This window comes from Piliocolobus tephrosceles, chromosome 9 (assembly GCF_002776525.5).
Source record: "Piliocolobus tephrosceles isolate RC106 chromosome 9, ASM277652v3, whole genome shotgun sequence".
Classification (NCBI taxonomy): Eukaryota; Metazoa; Chordata; class Mammalia; order Primates; family Cercopithecidae; genus Piliocolobus; species Piliocolobus tephrosceles.
Genome location: NC_045442.1, coordinates 50,510,923 through 50,530,307, shown reverse-complemented (window position 1 = coordinate 50,530,307; position 19,385 = coordinate 50,510,923). Strand labels below are relative to the sequence as shown.

Genomic DNA, 19,385 nt, shown 5'->3' with positions numbered 1-19,385 from the left:
AAAAAAAAAAAAAAAAAAAAAAAAAAAAAAAGAAAGAAAGAAAGAAAGAAAAGCAATGAAAAAGGAAAGTCAAGATAGCTTAAAACCCTATGGGAAATCATCAAGTGGACCAATATAAGAATTACGAAAATATCGAAAGGAGAAGAGAAATATAAAGGGGCAAAATGCTTGTTTAAAAAAAAAACAAACAAACAAAAAAAACAACTTGTCTTCATGTCCTAGATTGTCTAGAAAAAAAGAAAAATAAAAAGGATAATTTTTTTTTTCAAATGACAAAAACTTCCCAAATTTGAGGAAGGAAATAAACATCTAGTCCCCAAAAGCCAAAAAGGCATCACATCAGGTGAGCCCAAATAGATCCATACCAAGACACACCATCATCAAATTGGGACAAGTCAAAAACAAGGAATTTTGAAAACAGCAAAAGAAAAGCAACTTGTTATATATTAGGGAACCAATGATCACCAATGATCATTGGTGGATTTTCAGCAGAAACTTTGCAGGCCAGAAGGGAGTTGGATGATATATTTAAAATGCAGGAAAAAAAAAAAAAATACAACTGCTAACCAAAATAGTATATCCAGAAAATTATTTAGAAACGTAAGACAAAATAAAAATGAACAAGAGATGAGGACATTTATTGCCACTAGACTTGTCACATAAGAAATGCTAAAGGGAGTACTTTAAGTTGAAATCAAAGGATGCTAAATAACAATATAAGAGCATACAAAAATATAAAACTCATTGGTAATGGTAAATTTATAGAGGCAAATAAAAAATACTATATTATTGTAGTTGTGGTAGGTAAATCACTTTTAATTCTATTCTAAAATTTTAAAAAGTATTAAATATAGCTATAACTAAAATTGCATTAATAGATACACAATATTAAGATATGTAAATTCTGCTATCAGTAATCTATAATGGGAGCAAGGTAAAAATGTGAAGTTTTTATGTGGAAGAGAAGTTATCTGTTTTAGATTGTTATAACTATAATATATTTTACATGACTCATGTCAATCACACAGAAAATACCTATAGTAGTTAGAAAAGAAAATCTACTACCTATAGTAGGTAAAAAGGTAGTTATAAAAGAAAAGGAGAAAGGAATTAACACCTATCAAACAACAACAAAAATGAAAAAACACAAAATAAGATATCAAGAAAGAAAAAAAGTAAAGAAACAAGAAAAACAGAAAGCAGTCAGTAAAATTTCAAGAGTAAATCCTTCCCTATCAATAGTTACCTTAAATGTAAAAGGATTAAACTGCCCAATCACACGGATATTAACTGGCTGAAAGAATAAAATCTTGGCACCAACTATTTAAGGACACACATAGTTAAACATGATGGAATGCAAAAATATATATGTTTTATACAAATGGTAATGAAAAGAAAGCAGAATGGCTGTACTTACATTAGACAAAATAGACGTTATGCCAAAAACTGTCGCTAGGGGCAGGGAAGGTCATTACATAATGATAAAAAGGTCAATTCAACAGGAAGGTATAACTATTGTAAATGTATGTGCACTCAATATCAGATCTAACTATATAAAGCAAATACAGAACTGAAGAGAAATTTATAGCAGCACAATAATATTAGAAGATTTTAATATTCCACTTTTAATAATGGACAGAACGGCCACAGAGGAATCAATGGAAAAAGCTTACTTGAATAATAGGAGAGACCAAATGAAACTAACAGACATCTGCAGAACTTTCTACCCAACAATAGAAGATTATACATTCTTTTCAAGCACATATGGAACATTATTCACAATAGATCACCTATTAGATAACAAAACAACTCAACAACGTTAAGATGATAGAAACTCTATCAAGTATCTTTTCAGGTTACAATAGAGTGAAAGTGTAAATCAGTTAACAGTAAAGAAACAAGAAAATTCACAAATACATGGCAACTAAACAATACACTCTTGAACAATCATTAGGTCCAAGGTGAAATTTAAGAAATTAAAATCTATCTCCTGACAAAAGTGCAAACAAAACATACCAACAGTTGTGAGATGTAGCAAAAGCATTTCTTAGAAGGAACATTATAGTAACTGGGCCAACTCTGTTTTCCATTGCCAATGTACTACTGCTAAAGCTGTGCAATATCAAACATCCTCTCTCTAGGCTCAGGGACCATCTTGCAAGAAGAGAGAATGTGAAATTGTAAGATCTGGGTCAGAGAGGTGGAGTGTACAGGCTAAACCAATTCTGTCTTGAATGCTAATCCAACATGTTTGCTTTTCATTAACCTTGGTTCTGGGAATGCCTCAGTAAGATTTTTACTCTACTACTGTTAAGAGCACACACTTACCATAAATTCTGACCAAATTACTTCAATTCTCCTTACCTATGGTATATAAGCCCTGGATTCTGGGGGTTAATGGCATGGGGATCCATCGTCTTGTCTCACAGCCACCCAAGACATGGTTTCTGTTTGTGAATACCTATTAAATGTTCCTGAGGAAGGAAATAAAAAGAAGCATCTCAAATAAACAACCTAAAAAATAACTAGCCAAAGAAAGAAAAAAAATACTAAGCCAAATATCATCAGAAAGAAGGAAATAATGCTAATTAAAGCAAAAAATAAATTTTAAAAAGGATAAAAATGCTATTTCAAGTCAAGAAAACTGAGTTGTTTTTTGAAAAAGACAAATAAAACTGACACATCCTTTCCTCGAGTAACCAAAGAGAGAAAGAAGCCTGAAATAAATAAAACTGTACATGAAAGAGGAGACATTACAACAGATGTCTCAGAAATAAAAAGAGCCCTTAAGGGACTGCTATGAATAAATATACACCAACAAATTAGATAAATGGTGAAGTAATAGATAAATTCCTAGAAACATACATCCTACCAATATTGAAGAAGAAATAGAAAGGACAGGCCAGCACTGCATGGCTTTGTGGGAGAATTCCACGAAACATTCAAAGAATTAATCTTTCTTAAACTCTTTGAAAATCTAGACGATGGAACACTTACAAACTCATTTCACATAGCCAACCTCGAACTGATAACCAAAGACATCCACAAGAAAAGTAAACTACAGGCTAGTAACCTTGATGAATGTAGATGCAGAAATTGTCAATAAAATACAAGCAAAAATGAGAACAATACATTGAAAAAATTGTACCCAATGACCAACTAGGACTTATCCCTCAGGTGCAAGGATGGTTGAACATACATAAGTCATTCAATGTGATACACAACATAAACAGAATGAAACACAAAAACAGTATGATGATCTCAATAAATTCTGGAAAAATATTTGACAAATTTAATACCTATTTCTAATTAAAAAAAAATCTCAATACAATAGGTAGAGAGAAAATCTATCTCAACACAATAATAGCCATATAAGAAAAGCCCACTGATAACACAATAATCAATGGGGAAAACCCAAAAGCCTCTCCTCTAAAATCTTGTACAAGACAAGATTTCCTGCTCTTGCCACTTCTACTCAAAATAGCACTGAAAGTCCTAGCAGAGCAATTGTACAATAAAAAGCAATAAAAGACATTCAAACTGGACATGAAACAGTACAATTATCTCTGTTTACAGTTGATATATAGGTGTATACGCAGAAAAGTCTAAAACTCTCAGTGACAAACAAAAAATGCTACAATTAATACATGAATTTAGTAAAGTTGCTCTAAATAAAAAGTGCCATTTGTATAGGCTAAAAATAGATTATCTGAAAGGAAATTTTAAAAATCATATTTATATAAGAATAAATACTTTGAAATATATTTAATCAAACAGGAAAATATATGCACTGAAAATTATAAAGTATTAATAAAGGAAAATGCTTACTTTTTGTAAAATACAATATTTTTCTTTTTAAAAAAACTTTTAGGTTTAGGGGTATGTGTGTAGATTTGTTATATATATAAAGTTATGTCATGGGGGTTTGATACACAGATTGTTTCATCACCTGTGTACTAAGCAAAGTACCTAACAACTACTTTTTTCTGATCCTCTCCCTCCTCTCACCCTCCACCTTCTGGTTGGCCTCACTGTCTGATTGTTGCTGTCTTTGTGTCCATGTGTTTTCATCATTTAGCTCCCACTTATAAGTGAGAACATGTAGTATTCTCATGCAGTATTTCTGTTTTCTGGTTTTCTGTTCCTGTATGAGTTTGCATAGAATAATGGCCTCTAGCTCCATCCATGTTACTGCAAAGGACATGATCTCATTCTTTTTTATGACTGCATAAAATTCCATGGTGTATATGTACCACATTTACTGCAATGAGCATATGTGGGCATGTGTCTTTCTAATATATCAATTATATTTCTTTGACTATATACCTAGTAATGGGATTGCTGGGTCAAATAGCAGTTCTGTTTTTGGCTCTTTGAGAAGTTACCACACTGCTTCTTACAATGGTCAAACTAAATTATATTCCCACCAACAGTGTAAAAGTGAGCCCTCTTCTCCACAGCCAGGCCAACACATGCTACTTTCTGACTTTTTAATAAAACACTTTCTGACTGGTGTGAGATGTTGTCTGTTGTGGTTTTGATTTGCATTTCTCTAATGATCAGTGGTGTTGAGCTTTTTAAAATACGTTTTTTAGCTGCAGTTTTTTTTTTGTTTTGTTTTTGTTTTCTTAAAAGTGTCTGTTCATGTACTTTTCACACTTTGTAGTGGGGTTGTTTGTTTGTTTTTTTCCTGTAAATTTGTTTAAATTAATTATAGATGCTGGATAATCGACCTTTGTCAGCTACATAATCTGCTAATAATTTCTCCCATTCTCTAGGTTGTCTGATAACTTTGATGATAGTTTCGTTTGCTGTGCAGAAGCTCTTTAGTTTCTTTATTTTTTTGACTATGTTTCCAATATGACCTTTATTGAGCAAGTACTGCTGGGCGTTTAACATCAGTCAACATAAGATTGCAAACTGTCCATGTCAACAAGGCTCTCCCATGAACAAAAGTCCATTTTAAATGCACCAGTGAGGTAAACATAATTATTCATATATAGCTTTCTTAAGGTTAAGACAGTTCTGTGTTTTATTTATTGTTTTTGGCTCAGTTGGTACTTTACATAGTACATCTCAAGACATCCCCCCTCCTGAGAGACCCCCTTCCAACAGCATAGGAAATTGGTGAATTTCTCAGGTACATAAAATGTCATGCATTTGAATCCCCCAAAGACGGCGAGGGGAGCACACTAGCTTGCATGCCGTCTCCTCATATTGCAGAAAGTGAAATACAATGTCTGGAGCCCACATGGGAGAACCTGTTCTGCTTTGATGCTGCCAGTCACATGCATTTTGAAACTGTCATATGGCTTAACCTTTTGCAATGGACTCAACTCTCAGTCACCCTGGGCAACTTCCTTTTCTATGGCATGTGAAGTGACTTTTTCTACCTTTTTAGTAGGCACCAGTTTCTCCTCAAAGGTCTCTTCATGCTCTTCGACCTTTTGAGTGACAGTTACAGATTTAGTGATGTATTTGGTAGCACCATGTGCCCCCTCACTGGTGATTTTTTTCTACTGTTTTGGTCACCACCACTTTCTCCTTACTTTTATTATCCCCCTTCTTTTCATCTGTTGGACTTAAGTCTAGGCCATTGCTGACAATGCCTTACTCCTCTTCCCTCCCACTGCCTTTTTCCTTGGTCTCCTGCTCCTCCTTCTCTTTTCCTTCTACCTCCCCATTGACAGCTATGTCTTCCTTCCTGTATTCCTGGGAACCTTTATCACTCCCTTCCATCTCATTCCCCACCTCCTCCTACTTTCCCTTTCTCCTTCTCCTGTTGCTGTGGCTTCCGCTCTTCTTTGATCTCTTTTTTGTTTGTTTGTTTGTTTGTTTGTTTGTTTGTTTGTTTTTTTTTTTGAGGCGGAGTCTTGCTCTGTCAACCGGACTGAAGTGCAGTGGCCGGATCTCAGCTCACTGCAAGCTCCGCCTCCTGGGTTTACGCCATTCTCCTGCCTCAGTAGGAGAATGTAGCTGAGACTACAGGCGCCCGCCCGAGTAGCTGAGACTACAGGCGCCCGCCACCTCGCCCAGCTAGTTTTTTTGTATTTTTAGTAGAGACAGGGTTTCACCGTGTTAGCCAGGATGGTCTCGATCTCCTGACCTCGTGATCCGCCCGTCTCGGCCTCCCAAAGTGCTGGGATTACAGGCTTGAGCCACCACACCCGGCCCTTTGATCTCTTTCTCCAACTGCACCTTTACCAATTTGGTGATGGTGACCACCTCATCCACAGCTTCCTCCTTTACCAGGGACTCAGCTTTCTTCTTCTCTGGCACATTCTTTGGTTTCTCTTCCTTTTTCTCTACCTTCTCTTCCTTGGGAGCTTCCTTGACTTCCTTCTCTTTCTTTCTGTTCACCTTTCCCCACTTCTGCTTTTGACTTTGCCTCTTCCACTGGTGATTTTGGCACAGGAGACTTTGCTTTTTTTCTGGCTTTTCCACCTTGGTGTCTGCCACCAGCTTCTCTGTAGTAACCACTTCCTCACTCTTTTTCTCAACTTTCTTTTCCTCTTTAGCTTCGGCTTCCCCTCCTTCACCTTCGGCCTCTGGTTTCTCCTTCTTCCTGCTCACCTTCCTATTTTTCACTATAGTCTTCCTTCTCAGATCCTCCCTCTTCAGCTTGGTCTGACTTAATGCCTTCATATTCTTTCTCCTCTTCTTTCTTTTCCCCTTCTTTCTCTCCTTTAACTTCAGGTGCAGTTGCTTTCACTGGAGACTAGTTTATTATTCTATTTGTCAATTTTTGCTTTTTCTGTGATTGCTTTTGGCATATTTTCCATGAAATCTTTGTCAGATCTTATGTTCAGAATGGTATTGCCTATGTTTTCTTTCAGTGCTTTTATAGTTTTGAGTTTTACATTTACGTATTTAACACATTTTGAATTGATTTATGTATATGTTGTAAGGAAAGGGTCCAGTTTCAATCTTCTGCATATGGCTAGCCAGTTATCTCAGCATAATTTATTGAATAGAGAGTTCTTTCCCCATTACTTATTTTTGTCAGCTTCCTCAAAGAGCTGAAGGTTGTAGCTGTACAGACTTATTTCTTGACTCTCTGTTTTGTTTTGTTGGTCTATGCATATATTTTTGTACCAATACCATGCTGTTTTGGTTACTGTAGTCTTGTAGTATAGTTTGAAGTCAGGTGGCATGATGCCTCCAGCTTTGTTCTTAGTGCTTAAGATTCCCTCGACTATTTGGGCTATTTTTTTTTTTTTTTTTTTTTTTTGGTTTTTGTTCCACATGAATTTTAAAATCGATTTTTTTTCCTAGTTCTGTGAAGAATGTAATTGCTAGTTGGATAGGAATAACTTTTTTTTTTTTTTTTTGAGATGGAGTCTCACTCTGTCGCCCAGGCTGGAGTGCAGCAGCACAATCTCAGCTCACTGCAAGCTCCGCCTCCCAGGTTCACACCATTCTCCTTCCTCAGCCTCCCGAGTAGCTGGGACTACAGGCATCTGCCACCACTCCCGGCTAATTTTTTATATTTTTAGTAGAGACAGGGTTTCACCGTGTTAGCCAGAATGATCTCGATCCCCTGACCTCATGATCCACCCACCTCGGCCTCCCAAAGTGCTGGGATTGCAGGCGAGAGCCACTGTGCCCGACCAGGAATAACATTTTATCTGTAAATTGCTTTGGGCAATATGGTCATTTTAATCATATTGAATCTTCCTATCCATGAGCTTAGAATGTGTGTTTTTTTTTTTTTTAATTTATTTCTGCTGTCTCTGATTTATTCTAGCAGTGTTTTGTAGTTCTCATTGTAGAGATATTTCACCTTTCTGGTTAGCTGTATTCCTGGGTATTTTATTCTTTTTGTGGCAATTGTAAATGGGACTGTATGACTGATTTGGCTCTCAGCTTGGCTGTTGTTGATGTATAGCAATGGTAGTGATTTTTGCACATTGATTTTTATACCTTGATACTTTGCTTAAGTTGTTTATCAGCTTACAGAGCTTTTGAGCTAAGACTGGACTTTTCTAGATATAGAATCATTTCATTTGCAAACAGGATTAGTTTGACTTCCTTTCCTCCTATTTGGATGCCCTTTATTTCTTTCTGTTGCCTGATTACTCTGTCTAGGACTTCCAGTACTGTGTTGAATAGAAATGGCAAGTGGAGGAATCATTTTTTCGTGCTGGTTTTCAAGGAGAGTGTTTCCAGCTTTTGCCCATTCAGTCTGGTGTTGGCCGTGGGTTTGTAATATATGGCTCTTATTATTTTGAGGTATATTCCTTCAATACCTAATTTGTAGAGAGTTTTTTAACATGAAGGAATACTGAATTTTTTCAAAAGTCTTTTCTGCATCTATTGAGATGTTCATGTGATTTTTGTCTTTAGTCCTGTTTATTTGATAAATCATAATTATTGATTTTTATATATTGAACAAACCTTGCATCCCAGGGATAAAGAATATTGATTGTGGTGGATTCATGATAAAGTGCTGGGTTCAGCTGGATAGTATTTTATTGAAGATTTTTGCGTCAAAGTTCATCAAGTAATATTGGCCTAACATTCTCTTTTTTGTTGTTGTGTCTCTGCTAGGTTTTGTTATCAGGATGATACTGGCCTCATAGAATGAGTTGAGGAGAAGCCCCTTCACAGTTTTGGGGGAACCATTTCAGTAGAAATAACACCAACTCTTCTTTGTACATCTGGTAGAATTCAGATGTGAATTCATCTGGTCTAGGGCTGTTTTTGGTTTGCAGGCTGTTAATTACTGATTCAATTTCAGAATTTGTTATAGTTATCTTCAGGGATTTAATTTCTTCCTGGTTCAGCTTGGAAGATTGTATGTGTGTATGAATTTATCCATTTATTCTAGATTTTCTAGTTTGTGTTCATAGAGGATTTCATAGTAGTCTCTGATGGTTATTTGTATTTTTGTGGGGTCAGTGGTAATATTCCCTTTGTCATTTATGATTCTGTTTATTTGGATCTTCTCTGTTTTCTTCTTTCTTGATCTAACCAGTGGTCTACCTATTGTATTAATGTTGTCAAAAAGTCACCTCCTGGCTTCATTGATCTTTTGAATGTTGTATTATGTCTCGGTCTCTTTCTGTTCAGTTCTGATTTGGTGTATTTTTTGTCTTCTGCAAGCTTTGTGTTTTGTTTGTTGTTGTTGTTATTTGTTGTTGTTTTTCTCTTCTGTAATTTTTTAACTGTGATATTAGGTTGTTAATTTGAGGTCTTTCTAACTTTTTAATGTGGGTGTTTAGTGCTATGAATTTCCCTCTTAACACTGCCTTAATTGTGTCCCAGAGATTCTGGCATATTATATCTTCATTCTCACTAATTTCAAAAGACTTCTTGATTTCTGCCTTAATTTCATTATTTACCCAAAAGTCATTCAGGAATAAGTTGTTTAAATTCCATGTGATTGTATGGTTTTGACTGATTTTCTTGTTTTTCAATTCTATGTTTATTGTGCTGTTGTCCAAGAGAGTGGTTGGTATGATCTCGGTTCTTTTGCATTGCCTGAGGACTGCTTTATGTTTGATTGTGTGGTCGATTTTAGAATATGTGTCGTGTGTACATGAGAAGAATGTACATTCTGTTGTTTTTTTGGTGAACAGTTATGTAGCTGTTTAGCAGACCAATTTGGCCCTGTGTTGAGTGCATGTTGTGATTATTTTTGTTAATTTTCTGCTTAAATTATCTAATATTGTCAGTAGGGGTATCAAAACTTTCCCTTATTATTGTGTGGTAGCCTAAGTCTCCTTGAAGGTCCCTAAGAACTTGGTTTATGGATCTGAATGTTTCTATGTTAGGTGCATATATATTTAGGCTAGTGAGGTCTTCTTGTTGAATTGAACCCTTTTCTATTATATAATGCCCTTCTTTGTCATTTCTTATTTTTATTGGTTTAAAATCTTGTTAATCTGAAATTTGGATTGCAATAATCGCTTTTTTTCTGTGTTCCCTTTGCTTGGCAGATTTTTTTCCATTCCTTTATTTTGATCTTATTGGCATCACTGCATGTCAGATGGGTCTCTTGCAGACAGCGTACCATTTCGTCTTGGTTATTTATCTGGCTTACATTCTGTGCCTTTTAATTGGGAAAGTTAGTTCATTAACATTTAAAGTTAGTATTAATGTGTATTTGATCCTGTTAACCTGTTGCTGTCTACTTATTATACTGATTTGTTTGGTTGCTTTATAGTGTTCCTGGTCCGTGTTCTTAAGTGAGTTTGTGTGGTTGCTTGTTATGTTCTTTCCTGTCCATATTAACGCTTCTTCCAGGAGCTCTTGTAAGGCAGGTCTGGTGATAACAAAATCCCTCAGTGTTTGCTTTTCTGAAAAGGATCATATTTCCCTTCACTTGGGGAGCTTTGTTTAGCCAAATATAAATTTCTTTGGTTGGAATTTCTTCTCTTTAGGTTATTGAATATAGGCCCCAGATCTCTTCTGGCATGTAGGATTTCTGCTGAGAGGTCTGCTGTCAGTCTGATGGTCTTTTGTAGGTGATCTGTCCTTTTGTAGGTGATCTGTCCTTTTTCTCTAGCTACTTTTAACATTTTTTTCTTTTCATGTTTACCTTGCAGAACCTTATGATTATGTATCTTGGGGATAATCTTCTTATGAAGTACTTTGTGGGGGTTCTCTGCATTTTCTGAATTTGAATGTTGGTGGTTAGGTTGGGGAAGTTCTCAAGGATTATATCCTGATTTATGTTTTCCAAGTTGCTTTCTTTTTCTCATCTCTTTCAGGGACACCAATGAGTCATAATATTGGTCTCTTTATATATTCCTATATTTCCTGGAGGTTTTCTTCATTCTTTTTTATTATTTTTTCTTTATTCTTGTCTGACTGTCTTATTTCAGAAAACCAGTCTTTGAGCTCTGAGATTCTTTCCTCAGCTTGGTATTCTTCTCATAATACAATTGCATTATGAAATTCTTGTAGAGTGTTTTTCAGTTCTATCCTGTCATTTATGTTTTATTTTCTATACTGGCTTTTCTTGTCTGTCACTTTCTGTATCTTAATATTGTGACTCTTACCTTCCTTAGATTTTGTTTCAACATTCTCCCAAAACTCAATGACTTTTATTCCTATCCATAATCTGAATTCTATTTCTGTCATTTCAGCTACCTCCACCTTGTTAAGAATTCTTGCTGGAGGGCTAGTGTGCTCATTTGGAGGAAAGAAGGCACTCTGGCTCTTTGAGTTGTCAGAGTTCTTGCACTGGTTCTTTCTCATCTTTGTGGGCTGATGTTCCTTCAATCTTTGAAGTTACTGTCCTTTGGATTTATTTTTTCTTTTATTCTATTTTATGACCTTGAATGTTTGATTGTGGTATAAGCTGCATTCAGTCACCTGGCTTTGTTAGTGGAAGACTTCAGGGGGCCAAGGCTCAGCTCACCACTCCTGCATTGCATGCTCTAACTCTGGGAAACTGGTATCATACCCTAGCTTTTACCTGTGGTTCCTCAAGTTTAGGAACCTGCTCACTGGAGGGATCAATGTGATCTCAGACTGCTTGTCAAAACACTCTAATGGCTGGTAGCAGCCAAAGCATTTTGTAGGACAGTGGTAGTGGGATGTGTCCACATTTGCATGTTCCAGCAGCATCCTCCATCCACATGGATGATGACCGCCTCCATGTGGGTGTTTGCAGTAGTGGCTGTGGGAGTATGGTTTGGGAAGGTGGGGGTCCCTGCTAGCAATAGTGTGCGCATTTGTACTGGTGGTGGTGTTAGCACAGGGGTGGGGTGCTAGTGGTCACAGGACTGTGTGCACCTTCTGTGAGCATTCTTGCTGACAGCAGTGACTTCTCAGACCTGGGAGTAGATACACTGTTTTCTGTGCTTAGTTTCGTGCCAGCAGTCTTGGCACAGGAGTGGAGCACTGGCGGTAGCAGAGCTGGCAAACTATATGCCCTCCAATATTGCAACAAAAATGGCCGTGCAACAGGGTGAGAAGGGATGGGGCACACTCAAGCCAGCAGTAGTGGCATGGCATGGTGCATGTGCACACGTGCACTGTCAGGGAAGGGAAGGCTAGGTCTGTCTGCAAACACATGTACAGGCAAAGAGATGTAGAGGATCACTGTCAGCAAGTGCCGGCAGGCAAAGCAGTATGGGGAAGGCTGCTGTGTGGGGAGGGCATGGGCAGTCTTATATGTATACACAGAGTTTGCTCTTCTGGAGCACTCTGCCAGTCAGTTGTGGTCCACCTGTGCAGGAACAATGAGGTAGGCCCCCTTGACGTTCCTGGAGGGTGCACTGCCAGCAGGTACAGGCAGGCTGGGGTCCCAAGAGGGGATAGCATGCCAAAGGGTGCTCAGGGGGCCTGTCTCATCTCATGGGCAAGACTGCTCTACAGAGTCTATATTCACCCCCTTCCTTAGAGCTAACGTCTACTATAAAAGCAAGTTGAACCTAGGGGGATGGCCACCCCTGGCTATTCTCCACTATAGGTGCTCCTGCACCAAACCCTGTGGGCTCTGCTGGAGTTCTGTCCCTACCACTTCTCTAAGTAGCTTTCTCTGCCAACCCAAGTGTCTGTGGTGGCTGATGAGTCTCCTCCAGAGTCTCCAGAGGCTTATGGTGAGAGTGAGTTGCTCCTTTCTGTTCAACTCACCCCTTCTACAAGAGTTGTTGGGAGCCAGGAATGAGTCCTGGTGTGTGGTAGCCCCATGCAGGGTTCCCAGCTTCATCTCCCTTTATCCCACCTTCTGTATCTTCTCTCTGTCTGCTCTCAGTGTCTTCCCTCTGAAGAGGGGTACAGCTGTCTTCCTGATGTCCTGGTTCCTCAGTGGGGGATGTTTCTCCTGGCTGCATCCAGTTGACTGTCTTGAAGGAGGAATCAAGGAAAAATGTTAAAGCATAGATAAATGAAAAAACATCCATCCATGGAAAATAAATGTTTATGAATTGAAATAATTAATATTGTTTTAGTAGCCATACTAGCTAAAAGGAATCACCAGGTTCGTGCAATCTGTCGAAATTCCAATGACATTCTTTACAGAAATAGGAAAAAAAAATCTAAAATTTATATAGAACCACAATAAACTCCAAATAGATAAACCAATTTTGAGCAAGGAAAACAAGGCATCACACTTTCTGATTTCAAAATACTTTACAAATCTACGTTAATCAAAACAGCATGAAATTTGCATAAAAACAGACATATAAATCAATTCAAGAAAACAGAGAGCCCAGAAATAAATTCATGTACTTAGAGTAAACCAGTCTTCAATAGGGGCACCAAGAATACACATTGGGGAAAAGGTATTTTGTTCAATAAATGGTGCTGAGAAAATTGGATATCCACATATAGAAAAATGAAGATGAACTCTTACCTAATACTATATACAAAAATAAAAATTAACTTAAAATGGCTTAAAGACATAAACATAAGACTTGAAACTATAAAACTACTAGAAAAAAACCTTCAGGAGAAAGATTATTGACGTTGGTTCTGGCAATGATTTTTTTTGGATATGACAGCAAAAGCACAGGCAGCAAAAACAGAAGTATAGAAGTGGAATTGCATCAAACTAAAAAGGTTCTACACAGCAAAAGAAACAATCAACAGACTGAAAAGACAGCCTACAGAAAATATTTGCAACTGCATATCTGATAAAAGGTAATATTCAAAACATATTAGGAGTTCACAAAACTCAATAGCAAAAAATAAATTTACAAAAATGGGCATTTGTCCAAAGATGTACAAATGGTGAACAGCTAGATGAAAGATCAACAGGTAGATGAAAGATGAAAGATTAACAACATTAATTATCAGGAAATACAAATCAAAACCTCAAAAATGTATCACCACATTCCTGTTTGAATGGCTATTATCAAATGTCAAAATATAAATTTTGTGAAAGAAGTAGAGAAAAAGGAAGACATATTGATGGGAATGTAAATTAGTGTAGCCATTATGGAAAACAGTATGGAGGTTCTTTTAACAATTAAAAATGGAACTACCAAATGCTTCAGCAGTCCCACTTCTGAGTCTTTATTCAAGGGAAATAAAATTATTTTGAATCAATATTTGCTTTAATTTTCATTTCAGCTTTATTTATAATAACTCTGATATAGATACAACTTAAGTGTTCATGGACAGATAAATGAATAAGGAAAATGTGGCATATACCTATTGTACAGCATGGTAACTATGTATCTAATGTACAACATATTTAATGTTGAATGGATATGACAGATATGTTAATTAGCTTGATTATGATCATTTCACAATGTATACTTATACAAAAATCAAGTTGCACACCTTAAATATGTTCATTTTTACTTGTCAGTTATACCTCAATAAAGCTTAAAAAAGAAAAACAGAAGTCAGGAAGTCTAAGGAAGGAAGGAAAGGAGGAAGGAAGGGAGGGAGAGAAAGAGGGGACAGGAGCAGAGAGTGGGGGAAAGAAAGAAAATAAGTTCTCAAGGAAACATGAATTGTGAAATGGAACAAATGCTTGTTTTACTGTGCTTTAAGGATTTAATTTTAACTTGCATATTGATAGTTTGAAAATCACTTTTGACATTAATTATCCATTGTTAAAAACAGAAGAAAATACCCATGCATGGTTTTGTATGCTCTATGTTTACCACTGTGTTCACAAATGTAAGATGCTGCCATGATATTTGCTTCTCCTTGGGATAGCCTCAAGTGTAGGTCATAGCTTTTTTTGGAACACTGATTGTCATTGAAAATTCCTTGGAGCGTCTGTACACTTAAAACTCTAAATTGGGTTCTGACAAGACTGGGTCATGTTGAGGGTAGTTGGGACTGACTGAGACATATTACTTTTTGTAAGATTGTAATGACAGCTTTAAAACAGTTGCTTTCAGGTGAATGATAATTAGACAAGCTACTTTTTTCATATTTTAGAGAGCAGAATATTATGAAATAATTCAAATTTCCCAAATATATAATTCAGAAAAGTTCTAAGTTTCATTTTAATTTTTCATCCTATTTTTGGTTTTATTCATTAGATATTGCATGTTGTAGTTCTTTTTAAAATGTATTTTAAAATTGTTTTCTAACTGTATTAGTTATCTGTTACTGTCTTAGCAATTTATCACAAAATTAGTGCCTTAAAACAACACAAACGTATTATCTTGTACTTCTGTAAGTCACACGCTTGACACGGGTCTGAGTGGATTAAAATCAGGTGTTGGCAAGGCTATGCTACTTTCTGGAGGCTGTAGGGGAGAATCTGTTTTCTCGATCTTTCCAGCGTATACTGGCCACCCACATCCCTTGACTTCTGGACTCCTTTTGTTTTCAAAGCTAGCAATGTTACATTTACCTGCCATTCTTCTACAATCACATTTCTCTCCCTGACCACAGCCAAGAAAGGTTTAATATTTTTAAAACTAATGTGATTAGATTGGGTCTATCCAGATAATTCGGAACAATTTTTCCTTGTGGAGGTTCTTAACTTTAAACACATCTATAAAGTCCTTTTTACCTGGTAAGGTAACATATTCCAAGGCTCCTGGAATTAGGTAGTGGACATTTTTAGAGGCCATTATTTTCTGCGTACCACAGTAGGCACTGGGGTTCTGGAGGCTTCAGGCATTTGGCTAGTGGCTAGGTCCTACAGATGAAATAGAGACAAATCCAATTCCCCTCTGCTAATGGTATTATTTTCAATTTACTTTTTATGCCATTGAATGTTTACCAACTACATGTACATGTAAATACTATTATTTCTGAGTTTTTAGACCCCTTCCCAAATGAGGTAACAGAAAGATATTTTATTTTTGTGTGTTGGGTTTTTTTGTTTGTTTGTTTGTTTCCAGTTTGTTAGTTAGCTTGTGTCATATAGGGAAGTCACATGTAAATGTATGGATTTAGAGGGTGCAAAGTGCTTTCACACAATTTAACTCATGAGATTCTTATAACAGTCCCTTCAGGTAGGCAAAGCACTTTTACTCTGCTCTTCTCTCTGCCTGTAACAGATGAGGGTCTTTAACAGATCTCTATCAGAGCAGGAAATAAGGTGTTCGCAGAGTCACACAGCATCTAGTATTCAGTTACTTTGCTCAACCATTATTAAAGCACATCTAACTAATGTTCTTGAGGAAGATAATTCTCCAGAGATAATATTTGGCTGCCAGAAATGTTTAAGCCATTTTTGGAATGTTGGTCCTGAATATGAGCACATCTCTGTATTCTAAGTGACCATTTATATATTGGTGCTAATAAATGATGGAATCTGGAAAATTACAAAAGTCATCCAAAACATCTAATTTAAGCAGGAGGTAATTTTTGGACTGATATATCATTTCTGACAGTCAGCGAGGGATGATAAAATCAGACCAAGTTTTGAAGTCTGGCAAATGTCACTTCTGAGTTATATGACTTTGAGCAAATCAGTTATGTTCTTTCTACCTATATTTTTCTACTTATAGTATGGGCATGTTAACACTTTGTTGTCATATGGGTGAAAAATCACATAGATAAAAGTGTTTTATTGTTTAAAATTTCACTAAATGGAAAAAAATTAATCCTTAATAATACTTTAATCTGGAGATAAATAAAAAACAAACTGGTAAAGTGATTAGCAGTTCTTTTTGTCATTCAAAAAGACAAACTGGGAGTCTTTTCATTTCTAGGAAAATATATACTGCTGACAAAGATAATGACACATACTCATTGCCATGGTATATATATATATATTATTCCAATACACAGAATTTCCTGTCAAGGGGATATTTCTTTATTCTTATGCAAAGAATGGGCTGGGCACAGTGTCTCATGCCTGTAATCCCAGCACTTTGGGAGGCTGAGGTGGGCAGATCACAAGGTCAGGAGATCAAGACCATTCTGGTTAACATTGTGAAACCCTGTCTCTATTAAAAATACAAAAATTAGCCGGACGTGGTGGTGGGCACCTGTAGTCCCCACTACTTGGGAGGCTGAGGCTGGTGAATGGTGTGAACCTGGGAGGCAAAACCTGCAGTGAGCCAAGATCACGCCACTGCACACTAGCCTGGGTGACAGAGCGAGACTCTGTCTCAAAAGAAAAAGAGAATGGTTGCTATATGACAGACACTGTTTGGTGATGTTGAAATGTCAGTGAATAACACATACAAATATGCCTGCCCTCTTAAGAGTCTATATTCCATTGATAGACATAAATGATAAACAATAAAATTAACAAATGAGTTAATAAACAAAGAGTTCTTATAATATGCCAACAGGTGATAGACACTATGGATAAAAGAAAATGGAATGGCCAATGAGGGATCAGAGAGAGTATAGGAAAACTGGAGCATTAAGTACAGATTATCAGCTAGGCCTCCTTGAGCAGGAGATGTTTAAATACTAGCTTGATGGAAATAATTACCTAATTTTATTTATTGAGGAATAGTGTTCCAGGGAGAGGGAACAGAAATATTAAGGTATCAGAATGTTTGTTGTGTTTGATAAAGATCAAAAAGATAAGCACGACTAGAGTACAATAAATGAAGGGTAGATTGCTAGGAGATGAGATCAGAGAGAAATGGAAGGTGGGATCTTTTGAAACAGCAGAAGAATTTCATAACCAAATTTTCTTTGAACTATTCAAAAATATGTGTTGAGTAATGATTGCTAACATCAAAATTATTTTTTGTAAAATCATGTCAGATTTTTTCATCTCCTTAAAAAAAAATATGCATTGAGTATCTGTGTTTGGGAAATAACAGAGAACAAAACAGACAAAGATTCTATTGCTTTCTCAAACTTTTAGAATGCATTTGAAAATATACCCATGTTTATAATATCACCATTCCCCCCCCCCCCCCCCCCGGCTAGCAGCCATTCTCAACTCTTTTACAAAGTATGGCACATCAGGCTGGGTGTGGTGGCTCATGACTGTAATCCCAGTACAGTACTTCGGAAGGATGAGGTGGGAGAATCACTTGAGCCCAAGAGTTCAAGACTACCCTAGACCACATAGTGAGACCCTGTCTTTACAAATAATAGAAATTAGCTGGATGTGGTCGCATGCACCAGTAGTCGCAGCTACTTGGGAGGCTGAAGTGGGAAAATCGCTTGAGCCTGGGAAGTAGAGGCTGCATGTGATCATGCCACTGCACTCCAGGCTGGGCAACAGAGTGAGATCCTATCTCAAGAAAACAAGAACAAAAGACAAAGTATGGCACATCACTCATTCTTACAGACATAACTAGGTATTTCCCTCATATATCTTCACAAGCTTTAAATCTGTTGGTTATGAAAAACTCCTACATTTCATTTACAAATTAATATGAAAATGTATATCTTAAAATAAGATCACAAGAGCACTGATAAGTATCTTTAACCTTGTAAGTGAACAATGTAGTTTTGCCAAAGCTAATGTAGTTATTTTTAATTGACCAACAAATATATTGTCATCACTATTATATTATTGACAATAATTATATCACCAGTTGGGATGCCTTTTCCATAATTATGTTTAGAAAGACGATACAGAGGCCGGGCGCAATGGCTCAAACCTGTAATCCCAGCACTTTGGGAGGCCGAGACGGGCGGATCACGAGGTCAGGAGATTGAGACCATCCTGGCTAACACAGTGAAACCCCGTCTCTACTAAAAAAATACAAAAAAAAAAAAAAAAAAAAAAAGATACAGAAACATACATAATAGAAGCATTATCTTAAAATTGATTTTAAGATATCATTTATTAATGAATGATATCATCTTAAATGATATCATTTAAGATATCATTTCCTCTTAAGTAATTTTCTATTGATAGAACACTAAGCTGTGTGTCATTCACTTTAAACAAACAGATAATAAATTAATACCCACACTTCTCACTTTACATGCTAGTGAAGGACGATAAACATGATGATCCCAGCTGAAATCATACAAGTTTATCTTAAGAATAAATATTATTATTCCATAACTTTTAATTTCTTTTCAAAATATTAGAAACTCTTTTACTGTCATTAATAAATGTGTAGGAAAATAAATAAATTATAAAACATACTCATTTAACATCCTGGAATTTACATTGGGGATTAAAGAATTAAAGACAGTTCTTTCTTTCTATAACTCTGTTTACATTCAACTCAAATCTTATATTATTATTTTTGCATCATTATTTTTCATTTATTTGCTGTACTTTCACATTTGCTGACTAATTCCCTCTTTAAATTACATTGAAGTTAATGACTGAAAGTTTACTCATTTGTTAAAATATGTTTACTCATACATTGAATAGTGATTGATTTCTTCTTCTCAGATGGCTTATAATGAAGGGGTGATATTTTATGCCTTGGCTAAGTGTCATATTCTTAAATTTGGATCAGCTTTCATCACTTTATGCTTTGATGCTTTCAATATTTTAAAGTATCTCTGTGAGTTCCTTTAAGTCTTTGTGTGTGTGTGTGTGTGTGTGTGTGTGTGTGTGTGTGTGTGTGTGT

General features: G+C 36.3%; 1 protein-coding gene and 1 pseudogene across 1 annotated transcript in view; one reads left to right on the top strand and one right to left on the bottom strand.

Moving 5' to 3' along the window:
- The window catches only part of PCDH15 (protocadherin related 15), a 791,018-nt gene that overhangs the window by 61,689 nt on the left and 709,944 nt on the right, over positions 1-19,385 (top strand). The gene's annotated exons all lie outside the window — the stretch shown is intronic.
- On the bottom strand, positions 5,340-15,547 carry LOC111551306 (annotated as a pseudogene).